A 14,334-nucleotide genomic window follows, 5' to 3' on the forward strand; every position below is an offset into this window, starting at 1 on the left:
AACACTCTGCAGACCACTCTGTAGGATGTGCCACTTGCCAGCCAGAAAAGAAAAACCAAGGTCTCAATAGTAGCACCCATCCATGTCGCCTATCCTGGTGCAAAAGATTAAGCAGCACTGCCAGAGACTCCCTGCTCAGCCGAAAATCAGGCCTGGTGTCCTCCTGGTTGAAGAAACGTTTCAGGACTGGGACACTCAGGTTGATCCTGCAGTAAAGGGGTCTGGTCTAGAAAAGGGAAGAATGGAGATGGAAAACACATTATTTTTAAGGCAAGCTTCTGGATATTTTAAGAGATCAAAGCAAGTAGATACTAATACACCAAAAACACTGCATTATTATATAATTATCCAAGAACAGCCAGAGGGGATCAAATACTTTATAATTCCCAACTATCTTAAAATTTAAAGTTGTTGTTATATATATATATATATATATATATATAATATATATATATATAAGATATGTCGACATACATTAGCTAGCCATAAAGTTGCTATCTCTTTGTTTATTGGCTAGTTAAATCAAACATCTTTTTTACCTGAACATGATTGTCTCTGGATTGTACCTGGAATCAGAAATTATAATGCTAACTGAATTATAATAAACTTTTAAAACATATAGCACATTTCTTCATTAAAAATTCATATTGTAAAGCTTATTTATTCTCAATCACACTCTCCAGCGATACAGTTGGATTACATAAAACTGTCCATTTAGAAATCACTTGTGTTAAACGTTCACTGTGATGACTGCCAGCGGGAGCTTAGTGCCGATAGTCCGGTCAGATCTCTACCGGGTTAGCTCACCTCACCGCCGGTAGGGCTGGCGAGGCGAGCCGGTTACTACGCCGGGAACGGAAAACTCCGAACACGTCGGAGCACATTTGAAATTAAGCGATGTCTAGATAAATCAAGCAGATATTTCACGTCTACATAGTTATATTCCCGCACTAAAAACATTGTAGAACTTAATTTGTGTCACAGAAAGTGTAATTTTCCACAATTTACTCACAGCTTTTGTTGCTATGGTCCGCCATGGCTTCCCCTGCTTGACCAATCCGCTTCGACCCGCAATAAATGATGGGAAACGATGGGCCGCGAAGGATACTCACAACGCATCCTTCAAATCGGGCAAAATAAGGACACATTTGTCGGCAGCATTTGCTCGGAATGATTCATGAATTGGGACAGCCTTCGTCGCCGCGCTGTAACGTAATCGGCCAACAAATACGGCCTTCGAAGGATGCAGACCTGAGGCTGACTTCCGGGTCAGCCTCGGCGTTGGTACATTCCCTTTCCGGTTGATTTTCTGACATGTAAATTTGTTTTCTAAAATGTAAATTTGTTTCGGTACTTGTAAAAGTGTTTTGCACCCTCCGGCCACCGTAGTTAATGAGGTGAAGTATTATTAGTTTTTTGTAGATTTAAGGTTTTATGTAACAGAAGAAGTTCCTTCTCTCCCTGCAGTTTCTGATCTCAAAGGATGTGTTGCTGTTCTTCTCCAGGACACCACACCTAACAGCCGGGCAACTTGGAATGTCTCGGTACTGCACCTGTTCTCCACCCATCCAGAACCACTCATCCCCCATGTAACGCAGGCTTGTCCACACCTAGCAACATTTAGCAGAGATATCAACATAAACACAGAGGATGAGATGGTCAACAACATCACCACAAAGCCGATAAGTGACCTACCTCATCAGTAGTAGCCTTTTTTGCTCTCTTTTGTGCATAGTTGTGGTCGTCAGGAGTGGTCAGTGTGGCCAGGTTGTAGCTTTTCATTTTGGTCAGATTCCTGCAATGTTTTAATGCCTCCTCCCAGGTCTTATTCTCCTTGACCAGAATCAATGATTCACCGTAACACGTGAAAGCATTTTCACGATTGCAATCACCATTCCTCCATTGGCTGCTGGTCCTCACCTTAAACGCACAGTGTTAATTTGATTGTGGCTCTACAAGAGACAGTGGAGAAAGGGATTCTCCGATTAAATCTGGAAATCATAACAATAATATCAAGAATCCCACTAAACATGTAATGATAACAGCATACTGAATTTCACATTCTGCTCCAAAGGTATTAAAGGTCACAGGCAGTTTTTAAAATGTGAGAAAATAAAATGGGCAAGTTTATTTTAAATTAAAATGTTTCTCGATGATTTTGGTTTTTGCAATCATAAGTGAATATGATTTGTCATGCTTATGTCATACCTATTATGGCTACTTTAAAATAAATTGACATATCTTATTAGTGATTAGCATTGCTAGCTTTACAAAAAGAGCAGTCTCTTTGTGAATGTTCTACACAATGTAGATTCTTAAGTTTTTTTAAGATTTTGTGGTGCTGACAAAGATGGGCAGAGAAAGCAGGGGGAGAAGACACACAGCAATGGTATCAAGATTGGGAATTTAATCCTGGACTGCTGCATTGAGGACTGTTAGCCTCCAAATATTGGATGTTGGCTCAACAAAAGTGCCACATGGCACCCAGATCAAATACCCAAAGCACCTAAGCTAGCTCCTTTTGATGCAGGGTCAGATGCTCTACTCCAACTTCCCCCTGGGTGACAATTTCCCCACCGTATCTTTAAGGCCGTGATCAGCCACTTTGTTGAGGAAGTTTATAGCAAGACTTCTAGATACTTTAACTCCCCTATGCAAAGAGGAGACTGTCCCCAATTGGAGGTAGCAGCCTTGTTGCCGTTGAGAATCATGGACTACTAAAGGAGTTTACCCTCATCTTGGAATCTTGATACTTGTGAACTGCTCCAGTGCTGGTTGCCTCTTTGAGAGTTGCTAGATTGGTCTGAATACACACAAAATATAGCTACAATGTAGGCATTGCTCAAGTCCCAAACAGAGACTCTATTGCCTGAAATTGTTATTAGGTGGAGCTGTAACTCTGTTCAAATAAGAACAAAAATTTATTTGTGAACATAGAAAACAGGTTTGAGAGGCTCAGGTTTCACTAAGATGCAGAGAAAAGGGAACATAATTTAGGCAGGATATTTTTATATAAGAGGGTGCAACATGTTTAAAAGTGAAAACAGGAAGCTTTGTTTTTGACTTAATAATATATGTTCTTAATATACAAGAGAAATCTACATTCATATTGATCATTATGAAAAATCCCAAAAGAAGATTCCTTGGACAGAACAAAAAGTAACATGGTGTGTTAAAAACAAATGCATCTGTAATTAAAACAGTTTTCTGACAAAAATATTCCATAGCATGAATCGTGACACTTGACTTACCATTGTTATCCCATTTGAAGAATGTTGCTCCTTTGTCTTTCCTGGACCATTTCCATGGACTTGTGTTATTGTCTCGGTACAATCCAAGCCAGCCATGGTATTCAGAGAAGGCCTGATTTTCAGTTTCATTTCTGATTGTGTGATCAGGTCAACGTGTTTCTCTCTGCAGATAGACTGGGCTTCTCGCCATGTCTTCCTGTCATCATAGTAAGAATAGTGTCTTTGTCTGAGGCCTGATAGCTGCACACAGACAAGGTGGAAGATGAGTAGCAAGAAGATGAAGATGCAGATATTCCTCATCTTGAATCTTCTAAATACCTGTGGTCACATAACAAGTTTTATTAAACAATTTCAGTTAAATATTCAGCATCTTAACACCAAAAAATATAACTGAGTGAATTGCAATTTTACATTTTACCAATTGTCAACTGGATCTGGCTTTGTTGTTGTACGCTTGGGTGGAATTGGACAGTGTGAAGATACAAATTGCATTCATTAGAAGTACTGAGTTTTTTTTAAATGTTTTTTTGCAGCACCAGTGGCCTTTATTTTCTCACTTTCTGACAGTGAGCTCACAAGAAATGGATGGAGAGGAGGAAGACATGTAACAAAGGTCAACGGGCCGGGACCCGTGCCCGTGATGGCCTGCGTCGAGGACTAAAGCATACGAACATGGGCCACGCAGTTTACTGCTGCGTCCCCATTTTAAGTACTTTTAACTAAATTAGATTTTTGCTATTTGGGTACAACTTAGACTTGTTGAAGTTACTTTTGTAAGCACTAAACTATCAATGTATCTATATATCAGGGCCACAGTCATTGTGCATATCGTGTTAGCTCAGTTTTTCCCCATACGTTTTGTATCTGTGATCTGGTTCTTTGTGAATATCTTTGATTTCATCACATGTAACAGTTTAAATGGCAAACCTTCATTTGCATCCAACTGCAATTAAAGTATTAATATTATCGCTACACATGAAACAACAACAATGAACTAAAAGATATTAAGAAAATAGTTAAAAACCATTTTCTAACAATTAAAACAGAATTTTACTTTGAACAGTCCTGAGCTGACAATATCTTTACGCACCTCAATATGCAGCGGGAAGGCAGCTTTGAAGCTCCGCTTTAGGAAATGGCGATTCTCTGCCTGTTCACTCTCTTAAAAAAACTCCACCAACCAATCAAAGCACTGCACAAAATTGTTTAGAAAAGATTAAGTCACCACCCTGCATCTCTGTCTTCTCAGAGTTCTGCTTTGAATATTGTCCTGTATTCTCTCACAATGACAGATGTAGAAAAAGAATAAGTCATAAACTGTTTTAGTCATTACATTAGCTGCTGTTTCAGCACTCTTCTTCAGCTGGAACTGTCCTGCATAATGTACAGAGTCACACCTCCAATTCGTTCCTTATTGATTTTAAGAGTTTATTTGAAGCATTTGTTTTTTTCTCAACATTTAATTTTTTCTAACCATCTTTTTTGTTGTTTTCCTTTTTTTTGTTCTTGTTTTCCAACGTTGTTCATACTTGTATATACTTACAGAAATGTATCTGCTACTTATATTGTTTTCTAATCTTTTGTCTAAACTCTTAAAGTGTAATTGTATTTTTACACAAATCATTTTTCAATTGCCCTTGAAGTCAGGTTTGAATGTAATACACATTCAAACACATACATTTATCAGTGACAAACAAAACTCTGCATTTGATAAACAAATTTGTTCACTCACTAACCTTGACCTGTCCTCTGTCCATAAAAAGACAAAAATGGGGCCACAGAAACAGGGTATCTGTCAGTCCTGAGACAGTTCAAGGGAGCAGGTAGGCAGAGTTTGCTGGACAGAGCAGAGAAAGAGAATAGCAAGATGTAAATAAATGGGTTGTAGATTAAGGCCAGGCTTCAGTCTATTCCTCTTTAGATTCGAACAGGTTTTAAGGCTCTTTATAACATGCATATTGAAATTGTATTGATAATTACACAAGTTCACACACTATTTGAATAACCCCAGTCTGAATACCTTAAAAATAGTAAACAAATCCAGAGTTAAAGGAGCTCCATATATTAGGTGAGCACCAGTAACAACCTGTAATAAGTTTAAAATGGTGAGTCCAGAAAAAAAGCTAAGCAGGCAGCTTGACAGATCCCAGTATTGACGGAAGCAAACAGGAGAGTCTGATAGTGGCAGAGAAAATCAGACATCTATCATATTCTGCTGAATTTTGGTTGGACCACCGAGCAGGTCAGAGCTTGGGAGCGAGGTCGGCTGGAAGGTTGTCCTAAGGAGGCAAAGAGATCAGGAGGTTCGGCTGGGAGGACAACAATGAAATAGTAGGGTCCTGGGAGGCCGGCGACGAAATAGCAAGGACCTTGGAGTCTGGCGACAAAAAAGCAGAGACCTTGGAGGCCGGCGATGGTGCATGGAGAACCCACAAAGAACCCAGCCTGGTGACCGGCTGCAATGTGGCGAAGGAGCCTTGGAGGTCGACTGTGGTGACAGTAATGCAGGCGACAGTAATGCCTTGAAAACCAGCGAAGCAGAGTCTGGAGGCCACATGAGAGACATGGAGGACCCTTAGGAGGTCGTTTGAGGAGAGGCTTGTGTTGAAGATCCTCTTTAAAGAGGCCTTCTGCGCGTTCGTTTATTCACCATAACCTGGAGGAATTTACACACATTATAATAAATCACACGAACAGCTGTAATGCATCAAAAATACCAGGACCAGGGAAGCTCTCATGTGATTTGACCACACACCGAGACAACTTCAGAGCTTCTCACTGGGCACATTGCTTTTATTAAAACACACATGAAAATGGGCAGCGCCCTTGATTACAATATTTTCTCACATGTAGTCACGTATACACGTTTTCCGGCTTTACCATATTTAGACAGTCATTGTTCCAGCACCTGCACTCGTATCTACTGATATAAGCAGGGAGTAAGTCAGTCTCTACTTTTTCACACACTCCTTCAGCTCTCAGTATTTTCTGCTTCATCACACTCAAGGCCAAGTTTGTGCAATAACAATTCTGCAGGCCATAATGTCTTATACTAACACAGGTTATACATTTCATTTCCCACACTGGTTATGAACATAATAATAATAATGATGCACACACATAATATATCTCCAGACTTGCTAGGAGGTGTGAGGACTCTCAGAAAATCTTTTTCAGGAGGTCTACCATGAAGAGGCTTGCCAGGAGTCATGGGGGACCCTTGGAGAACCCTTTCAGGAGGTCGACTGTGGACAGTCTTGCAAGGAAGCATGTAGGATGCTTGGAGAACCTATTCAGGTGGTGGACTGAGAGGTTGGACAGGAGACTCAAATCTACGGAGGAGCTCTGGAGACTTGAACCCACGGCGGAGCCTTGGAGAACGGCCGTGGAACCCATGTTGGAGGCCTGAAGATTTATCAAATTGAGTAATTACTTTTTCACAAAGGGCCAGGTTGATTTGGATAGCTTTTTTTTCCATAATGAACCAAATTGCAGCACCGTTTCTGGTTGTTGTATTTACTCTGGTTATGTGTATTTAGTATAAAAAATAATTTGATAATCTGAAATTTTTAAGTGATGAAAAAGCAAAAACAGACAAATTCTTAAAATTCTTAAAATTTTCAAAGCACTGTAAATACGATGAAAGGTGCAGTAATAAACGGTTTATTTGCATTTTTTAAAGTTTGTATCTTATAAATAGAAGAAAATGTAAACATCAAAAAGCTAAGAAATATATCCTTATATGTTGCTAATAGTTTGCCTGGCCACTGAGCAAAGCAATTAGAAAATCTTACCCGACTTTCCAACTTGCAAATGGTTGGGTGTGCCATCATTGCAAGATTGGCAAATAGAATGGGTGATTACGGAAAGACCAAATTTGTAACCTACCAGAGCAATACATTAGGAACGAAGAAGAGTGAGAAGAGTGAGAGTCGGAATGTAGACAGAAAGAACAGTAAACCAAGAGCTTTGCATTTTGATTTCTCTTTCCACATTTTGTAAGTGCCTTGAGATGAAATTTGTGAATTGATGCTACATAAATAATCAAAATTTCTTATCCATAAGAGAATGGAGCAATGGCAAAGATTCTGTGGTGGAGGCCCCAATCAGTGTATCCATCCCCCATTCCAAGATACACAAAGATGCTTCATGTCCTCTGGCTGAGGCAAAGAATGACCCCATACCCTGAAGGAGAAATCCAGCTTTTCCACTTGAGAATCACAGCATTAGACCTAGAGGAGCAGACTCTCGTCATGCATATGATGTGGTTCTGTTGGCATCAAAAGACAATGTTAAGCCTGCTCTAGAGTCATTTGCAGCTCCTGAGGCCAATGAGCAAGGTGAGACCCTAACAACAATTAATTATTTAACAGTAAAAGTATTAATGAGGCAATACAATTTAGCTGGCACCAAGTACAAACCAATGATGAAGACATTCTTATCAATCTGAATTGTTTGCTAACTTGTTTGTGTCAGTCCAAGAGAAATGGGCAGAGGGGGATGAGAAAACAGTTGTTTCCTGGAGTATAAAAATATTTTAATTAAACTGGAAGACTAAATTAAACTTTAGCTCAACTTTGAGAAGTATGAAACAAAACTGAGAGTTATTTTTGCTTCTGCACAAGTCAACACTAAATCAAATATTAGTCACGCTTTGACTGGATCTTTTGTAAAGTTGATAGAAAGCAAGAACTGTGCTGCTGAAGAAGTGGTAAAAGCATTTCTATAACAGGTGAAATGTCTTTTAGATCTCAGAAAAGGAGGTTTGACGATTACCCTGACATTGGCTGCTATCTTAATTTTTTGCTTATTTGCTTGATGTCCGAGGAGAGGCTCAAAGGTAAGTTTGCATCTGGTTAATAAATTTTCTAGTTCCATCTTTTGTTTGTTTCTTAATCATTCTTGGGTTCGCATCATCAGCGTCACACTATTTATTACTATTAAACTGAGTTTTTTTTTTTTTTTTTTTTATTAAGATTGTTGTACCAAGAAGGCAAGGTTATTTTCAACATCCATCTTTTATTCTGGGGCCTCATATCTCGGGGGTGTGGAAACATGACTGACAGCTCAACACAGCGGCTGAACAACATATTCCCTGCTGCTGCATTCAGGGACCGTGGGACCTGGAATTATCATATAATGACAATAAAGAATCCTGAATATTGTGGTGAATAAATCTATATTTTTTGGATGAATATCTTCTCTGGTCTCAGATGCTGTGCAGCTGGATGGATTTTTGCTCATTCTATTTTACTTTTGGACATTTGTTATGATGCATCACCATAGCAATGGGTTTGTTTATTTACTAGGACCAGCTGATTAATATCTTAAAAGCTTAAATAATACTTCAACTGCAACCCCAAATCCCTGATGAGTTGAAAAGGAGACACCGTGGATGCAGAGCAGTAGAAAAGAGAAGAGAGAGAAGGAGGAAGTTCAAACCATCTCTTCCACAGATTCGGATGGGCAATGTGAGATCATTGGGAAACAAGCTGGATGAACTCCAAGCCCTACAAAGGACACAGCCAGAGTATTGGTAATGCAGTATTGCTTTGGCAAATAAAGAGCAAATGTCTCCAAATTCACAAGGATTGTTGTGTATAATGTGAGGAATGAACAACCCAAAACATAAGATGATTGGTTAATCACTGTCTCATGGGGTAACAAAACATTACAGGGTGTGAAATATTCTGTTCCCCTTTGATTTTCCTAAAACATTTTAACTCTCTTTTCAAAAGGGTGGAAATATGTTCTGATATAATCACAGGGACAGTATGTGTGATAGAGGAATATGAAATGTACTTAATACATCTGCTAGAGAAGATTATTTTAGAAAAAACAGAACACATAACTGATCAAAAATTTGCTTGTAGAAATATTCATTATTCCAGTAATGTGTTATATTTACATTAGAACGTGTTCTACCAGGGCTATCAAAAACAGCTGACCAGAGAGCAACAGCTACGGCTAAAGTTACTGCAGAGAAAGCTGCTGTCTCAAAAGATGTAGGAACTGCGCTAACAGCAGATGAAGACGTGTGGAAAAGGCAAGATTAGGATCCATAGTGGCTGTGGCAGCACTCTGGAGTAATGTTTGAAGAGCTCTTGGGAAAATATGATAATGATGGAGCCAGTCACTGTAGATGATGGTGAAGATAATTGAGATGCAAGTCTGTGTTTGAACCCATGAAGGAGCTGTAAAAGCATTCTGGATATGGGGACCGGTGAACTCAGCTAAACTCAGGTGACTCAGGTTGTAGAATGCTCAGCTGCAGGAAGCTGCATGGAGAAAACAGAAAGATTTACAAAGCATAACATTCCTTGATGCCGGGCTGATGGTTCACTCTGAGGAGACGAAGACAACAATGATAATTAGAAGGTATCCTGGTAAGTACTGAGGTAGGGTCGAAAAATGGACCAGTGAACAAGAAAGGTTAATCAGAGGAGGATCGGGAGCAGCTGGTGGGAGATTCATGACAACTGAAGTACAGAGGCTAATTAACTCAGATGATCAGGGAGTCCAGGGAAACAACAAAACATCTAAGTGAACACAATTAAGTAAACAATGGAATTAAAGAACGCAAACAGGGAGGAAACCAGATCTACAAGGAAACAACTACTAACACATCTAGCACAGGAATCCAAGAGAGTCAACACAAGGATTAATCTAATTAACATGAATAAACTAAATTACGAGCAACAGAAGACATGGCAGTTCCGAGAAAACGGTTAGAATTAAAACTCAAAAAACTAACGCAGACAGATCATGACACCCCCTCCTTTAAAAATGCTTAAATTAGCAAATCCCAATGTGCTTCCTAGAGTGTTTAATTTTGCAAGAGTGTGCCTATTGCTCCCGGGCATTAGAGACCATCTTACACTAAACTTACCCAAAAACAATTTGCAAAATACAGTGAATGTGTAACATCAAACCAAAATTGATTTTGATCATATTATGTCTTCAGTTCGATATAGCTACAGAGTAAAGACTGAGTAAAGACATTTGCAACGCCAGTAAATAGTTGGCACCAAATGCGGAACAAGTTTGTCAACACTAAACAAGATGGCCTACAACTCTGCTACAAAACCCTTTTGATGACTAACTCACGTTAAAGTCAAGTCTCCCAACGACCTATCCCTGTTTTTAGTCTTATGATTCAAACAGTTGAAAAAAACACATGAACTACAACTTATGTGGACTGTCAAATAAGTCAACATTTACATTATAAATACAAAACAAAACACAGTTACTACCTGCAATGCACTGGTGACCTGTCCAGGGTGGACCCCACCTCTCATCTGTAGACTGCTGGAGATTGGCACCAGCTACCCCACAACCATGTGCGAAGAAGCAGGTATAGAAAAGGGATGGATGGATGGAGTTAATAATTTTATAGGCCTTTCATGTGGCGGCTCCACAGGTTGGCGGGTTACTTTCTGTAATGGTATAAAGTTACACATTTCCTGGCATTAGCGCACATTGCGATGTATGGCTCAGAATCTTAGGGTACATTTATGATATTTTGTTATGTGGCAGCTGTTAACAAATATTTAGGGTAGATAGGATTTACCCATTGTAATTAAATTGCTGCCTACTATGTGAAGGTAATGTTTTAAAAATTGGCATGGATTGTATTTTGGGAGCGAGCGGTCGGATCTCTGAGCCAAAATAATTAAAACAGTACTCAGAAATATTCTCCCTTGAAACATCTTCACGAGAGAGTACTTTATTCTTCAAAAAGCGCACAGAATCATCTTCATCAAAAATTCCAGAAGTCACCCTGCCTCCAGTCTTTACAGGGTGTTTGTATACAGATACAAAGCATTGGTGTGTATTTGGATTCTCTTGACCAATTGAAATACATCATATTCATTTACGTAATACATCTGGCATCCACAACATTTCTTCCTCTATTTTTCCGGGAATACACATTTAGCTAAACATCTGGAAAACATCAGATTGGCGTACGTGACATTTTATAACAACACTCTCATGACTTTATCAGGCTGCAAGCTCTTAGGTCAAATTGACCTGGCAGGACTTTAGGGATATCAAAACTTTCCCAACTGAAACACAATGCAAGCTCTTATTATTTCATGTCACACTGGCCTGGCAGAATCAGAATATCACCAGATTTCCAAACTCATCAGTCTTTACCTCTCACCAAGAACGTTTCCCTAATGTAATCTGTTTCCAGACAGGCCTGTTTCCCTATGCACTGAAGAAAGAATTCACAGAATTCATCTTATAATGGTAAACACAATAACACTTTTAAGCTATTCAAACACACCTCTACAGTATTTACCATCCTCCAAAATTCTTTCTTCCAGGTCCCCCCTTCTCAAATCAGAGGGAACATCAGGCCGCCAGCTACGCCATGAAGTGCAATAGAAAATACCCCTCAACCAAAAGACCTATAGAAGATATGCAGCATCTTGCCGTAAACACTGAAGCTTCCTCAAGAAGTACAGTCTGCTCTGTCCCTTCTTGTAGATGCTTCACAGTTGCATCCCCACTCCAGTCTGTTGTCCAGGTGAACACCGAGGTAATTATACTCCTCCACCACCTCCACTTCTTCTCCCAAGGAAATTGTGTCTGACCTATTCTTGTTTCTCTTAAAATCTACAATCATCTCCTTTGTTTTATTCATGTTAAAGATGAGATGATTGTCTCTACACCATGCCACAAAGCGGTCCACCACCTTCCTGTACTCATCTTCTTGTCCATCTCTGATCCACCCCACGACTGCAGAATCATCAGAGTATTTCTGCAGATGACAGGAGTCTGTCTTGTACTGGAAGTCTGAGGTGTACAGAGTGAAAAGGAATGGTGAGAGTACAGTCCCCTGTGGTGCTCCTGTGCTGCTGACTACCTGGTTAGACTCATAACCCTTCAGTCTCAATATTCTGGAGTTTCTGACAAAGCAAATCAGGTTGGATTATATTAAATGCACTGGTGAACTCTCTGGGTAAATAATATGGAGAAAAAAAACTTACTGCTAGCAGCTCATTATCTGGACTGCAGAGATGACACTTCTCTGTAACATGTTCTGGATTACACCATCTGTTGTTCACAAGTACTGCTACTCTACCTCCTCTACGTTTACTGCTTCTCTTTAAATCTCTGTCTACTCGTATGATCAGAAAGCCTGGCAGAAATATGCTGGAGTCAGGGATGTGATCCTGCAGACATGCCTCAGTGAAACACTTAATACTGGATTCTAGATACTCTGCCTGGGTCCTTTGTAGGGCTTGGAGTTCATCCAACTTGTTTCCCAACAATCTCACATTGCTCATTTTATTCGACGGATGAGATGGTTTGAACTTCCTCCTTCTCTTTCTTCTCTTTCCTACTGCTCTGCATCCATGGTGCCTCCTTTGCAACTCATCAGGGATTTGGGGTTGCAGTTGAAGTATTATTTAAGCTTTTAAGATATTAATCAGCTGCTCCCGGTAGTAAAACACAAACAAACAAACAAACAAAAACAAAAAAACACCTTGTTGCTATGCTAATGCATCATAACAAATGTCCAAAGGTCATAAAATATCAGCAAAAATCCTTCCAGCTACACAGCATCTGATACCGGAAAAGATAACTGCTGCTTCAACCTGGTGCCATCTTGAGCAGCACAATTTTAGAATTAAAATAATTGTGTAAAGAACAGAGGGCCAAGGCGATATAAACTAAACTGGAATCCTCCACGGTGGACGAGCAAAGTTGAGAGAAAGAGAGAGAGGGGGCCAGGTTGGTTTGCATAGTTTTTCACTTAATGAATAAAGTCTTCATCTGAAAACAGCCATTTTGTATTTATTCATGTTATCTTTATCCAGTATAATTTTTTTTGACGAACTGAAACAAAAAATAAAAACCGAGGAAATTTGCCAGGAGGCAAACCACAAGTTGTTTATAAATTGTCTTAAAAGCCTATCCAGACTTCTCCATTGTCATTCCTGATGTCCTTCCTTCTTGTCATGGTGTTATCAAATACATGCATGCTTCTTTACCTCTATGCATGTTATGAAACCTCTCTTTTTCTCATGAATGTATGTGCCAATTCAAAACAACACAAGGACTTTTAAAAGGAAACAAGATGGTAAATAATTTACCATGCCAATAACAGCTTTTAAAATAAAAGAGAAAACAGATTTTTAAAACCATTATTAGAAAACAAAATAAGACAAAATTCAGTGTTGTTTCTCAATTCATGCAGCAGGTTGTGTGCTAGCATCTATGAATATTTTTACTTTGATGCCTTCTAGTGATTGTATGTTTTCAAAGCAATTGGGAGAATAATTATGTGACAGAACTCTTTTTGGATTGTACATCAACTACTAAGTTAGGCTGAAGGTTAAGGCTCCCAAAGAATTGGTAAATAAGTAAAAAACAAAACCTAGATTACTAAAGTGGTAATACTACTACTAAAATTTGTCATCTTACCATTTTCTGCACCAGCTTTATGGCCACAGATGCCTCTATCCAGCAGTCAATGGGCAAAGTCAGAGAGGTACACACAGGACAGGTCACCATCCCTTACAAAAACACACTGCAAAGGAACTAGTGCTGTAAAAAAGTTTTTGCCCCCTACAGATTTGCTATCCGTTGTTGCTTGTAGGCGTGGCAAAACCAGAAGCAACTTTACAATAACTGACATTTAGTCTTTAACATCATCATTGAGGAATTTTGGCCCATTCTCCTTTGCAGAAATATTTGAATTCAGCCAAGGTGGAGGGTTTCATTATGAACACTGTGTTAATACAGTATTTGAAAATCCAGACTTTGGCTAGGCCATTCCAAAACATAATTTTTTTCCTGAGTCAATCAGAAGTGGCCTTGCGACTGTGTTTTAGATCACTGTCCTGTTGCAAAACCACCATGTTTGAGTGTCAGTATGATTAGCTGTTTCTCAAATGTTAGTTGTTAGGTCAGATGTAACATGACACACTACACTCTAGACTATATTTTCATAATTTCTTTGATTAAAAGCTGAGGACATCTACAATTTAACAACTCATCAATAATTAATACTTTAATAACAGGTTTGCAGGGAAATAAATAAACTTTAGACATCAAAAGACCAAAAGAT

At 39.2% G+C, this 14,334-nt stretch overlaps 1 long non-coding RNA gene across 1 annotated transcript; it reads left to right on the top strand.

Moving 5' to 3' along the window:
* Positions 1-6,261: 6,261 nt before the first annotated feature.
* On the top strand, positions 6,262-8,802 carry LOC124863400. The gene is made up of 3 exons (XR_007037124.1): positions 6,262-7,591; positions 8,000-8,091; positions 8,228-8,802. It is a non-coding gene; the product is annotated as an uncharacterized LOC124863400 (long non-coding RNA).
* The last annotated feature ends 5,532 nt before the right edge of the window (positions 8,803-14,334 follow it).

This window comes from Girardinichthys multiradiatus, chromosome X, assembly GCF_021462225.1.
Source record: "Girardinichthys multiradiatus isolate DD_20200921_A chromosome X, DD_fGirMul_XY1, whole genome shotgun sequence".
NCBI classification, from domain to species: Eukaryota; Metazoa; Chordata; class Actinopteri; order Cyprinodontiformes; family Goodeidae; genus Girardinichthys; species Girardinichthys multiradiatus.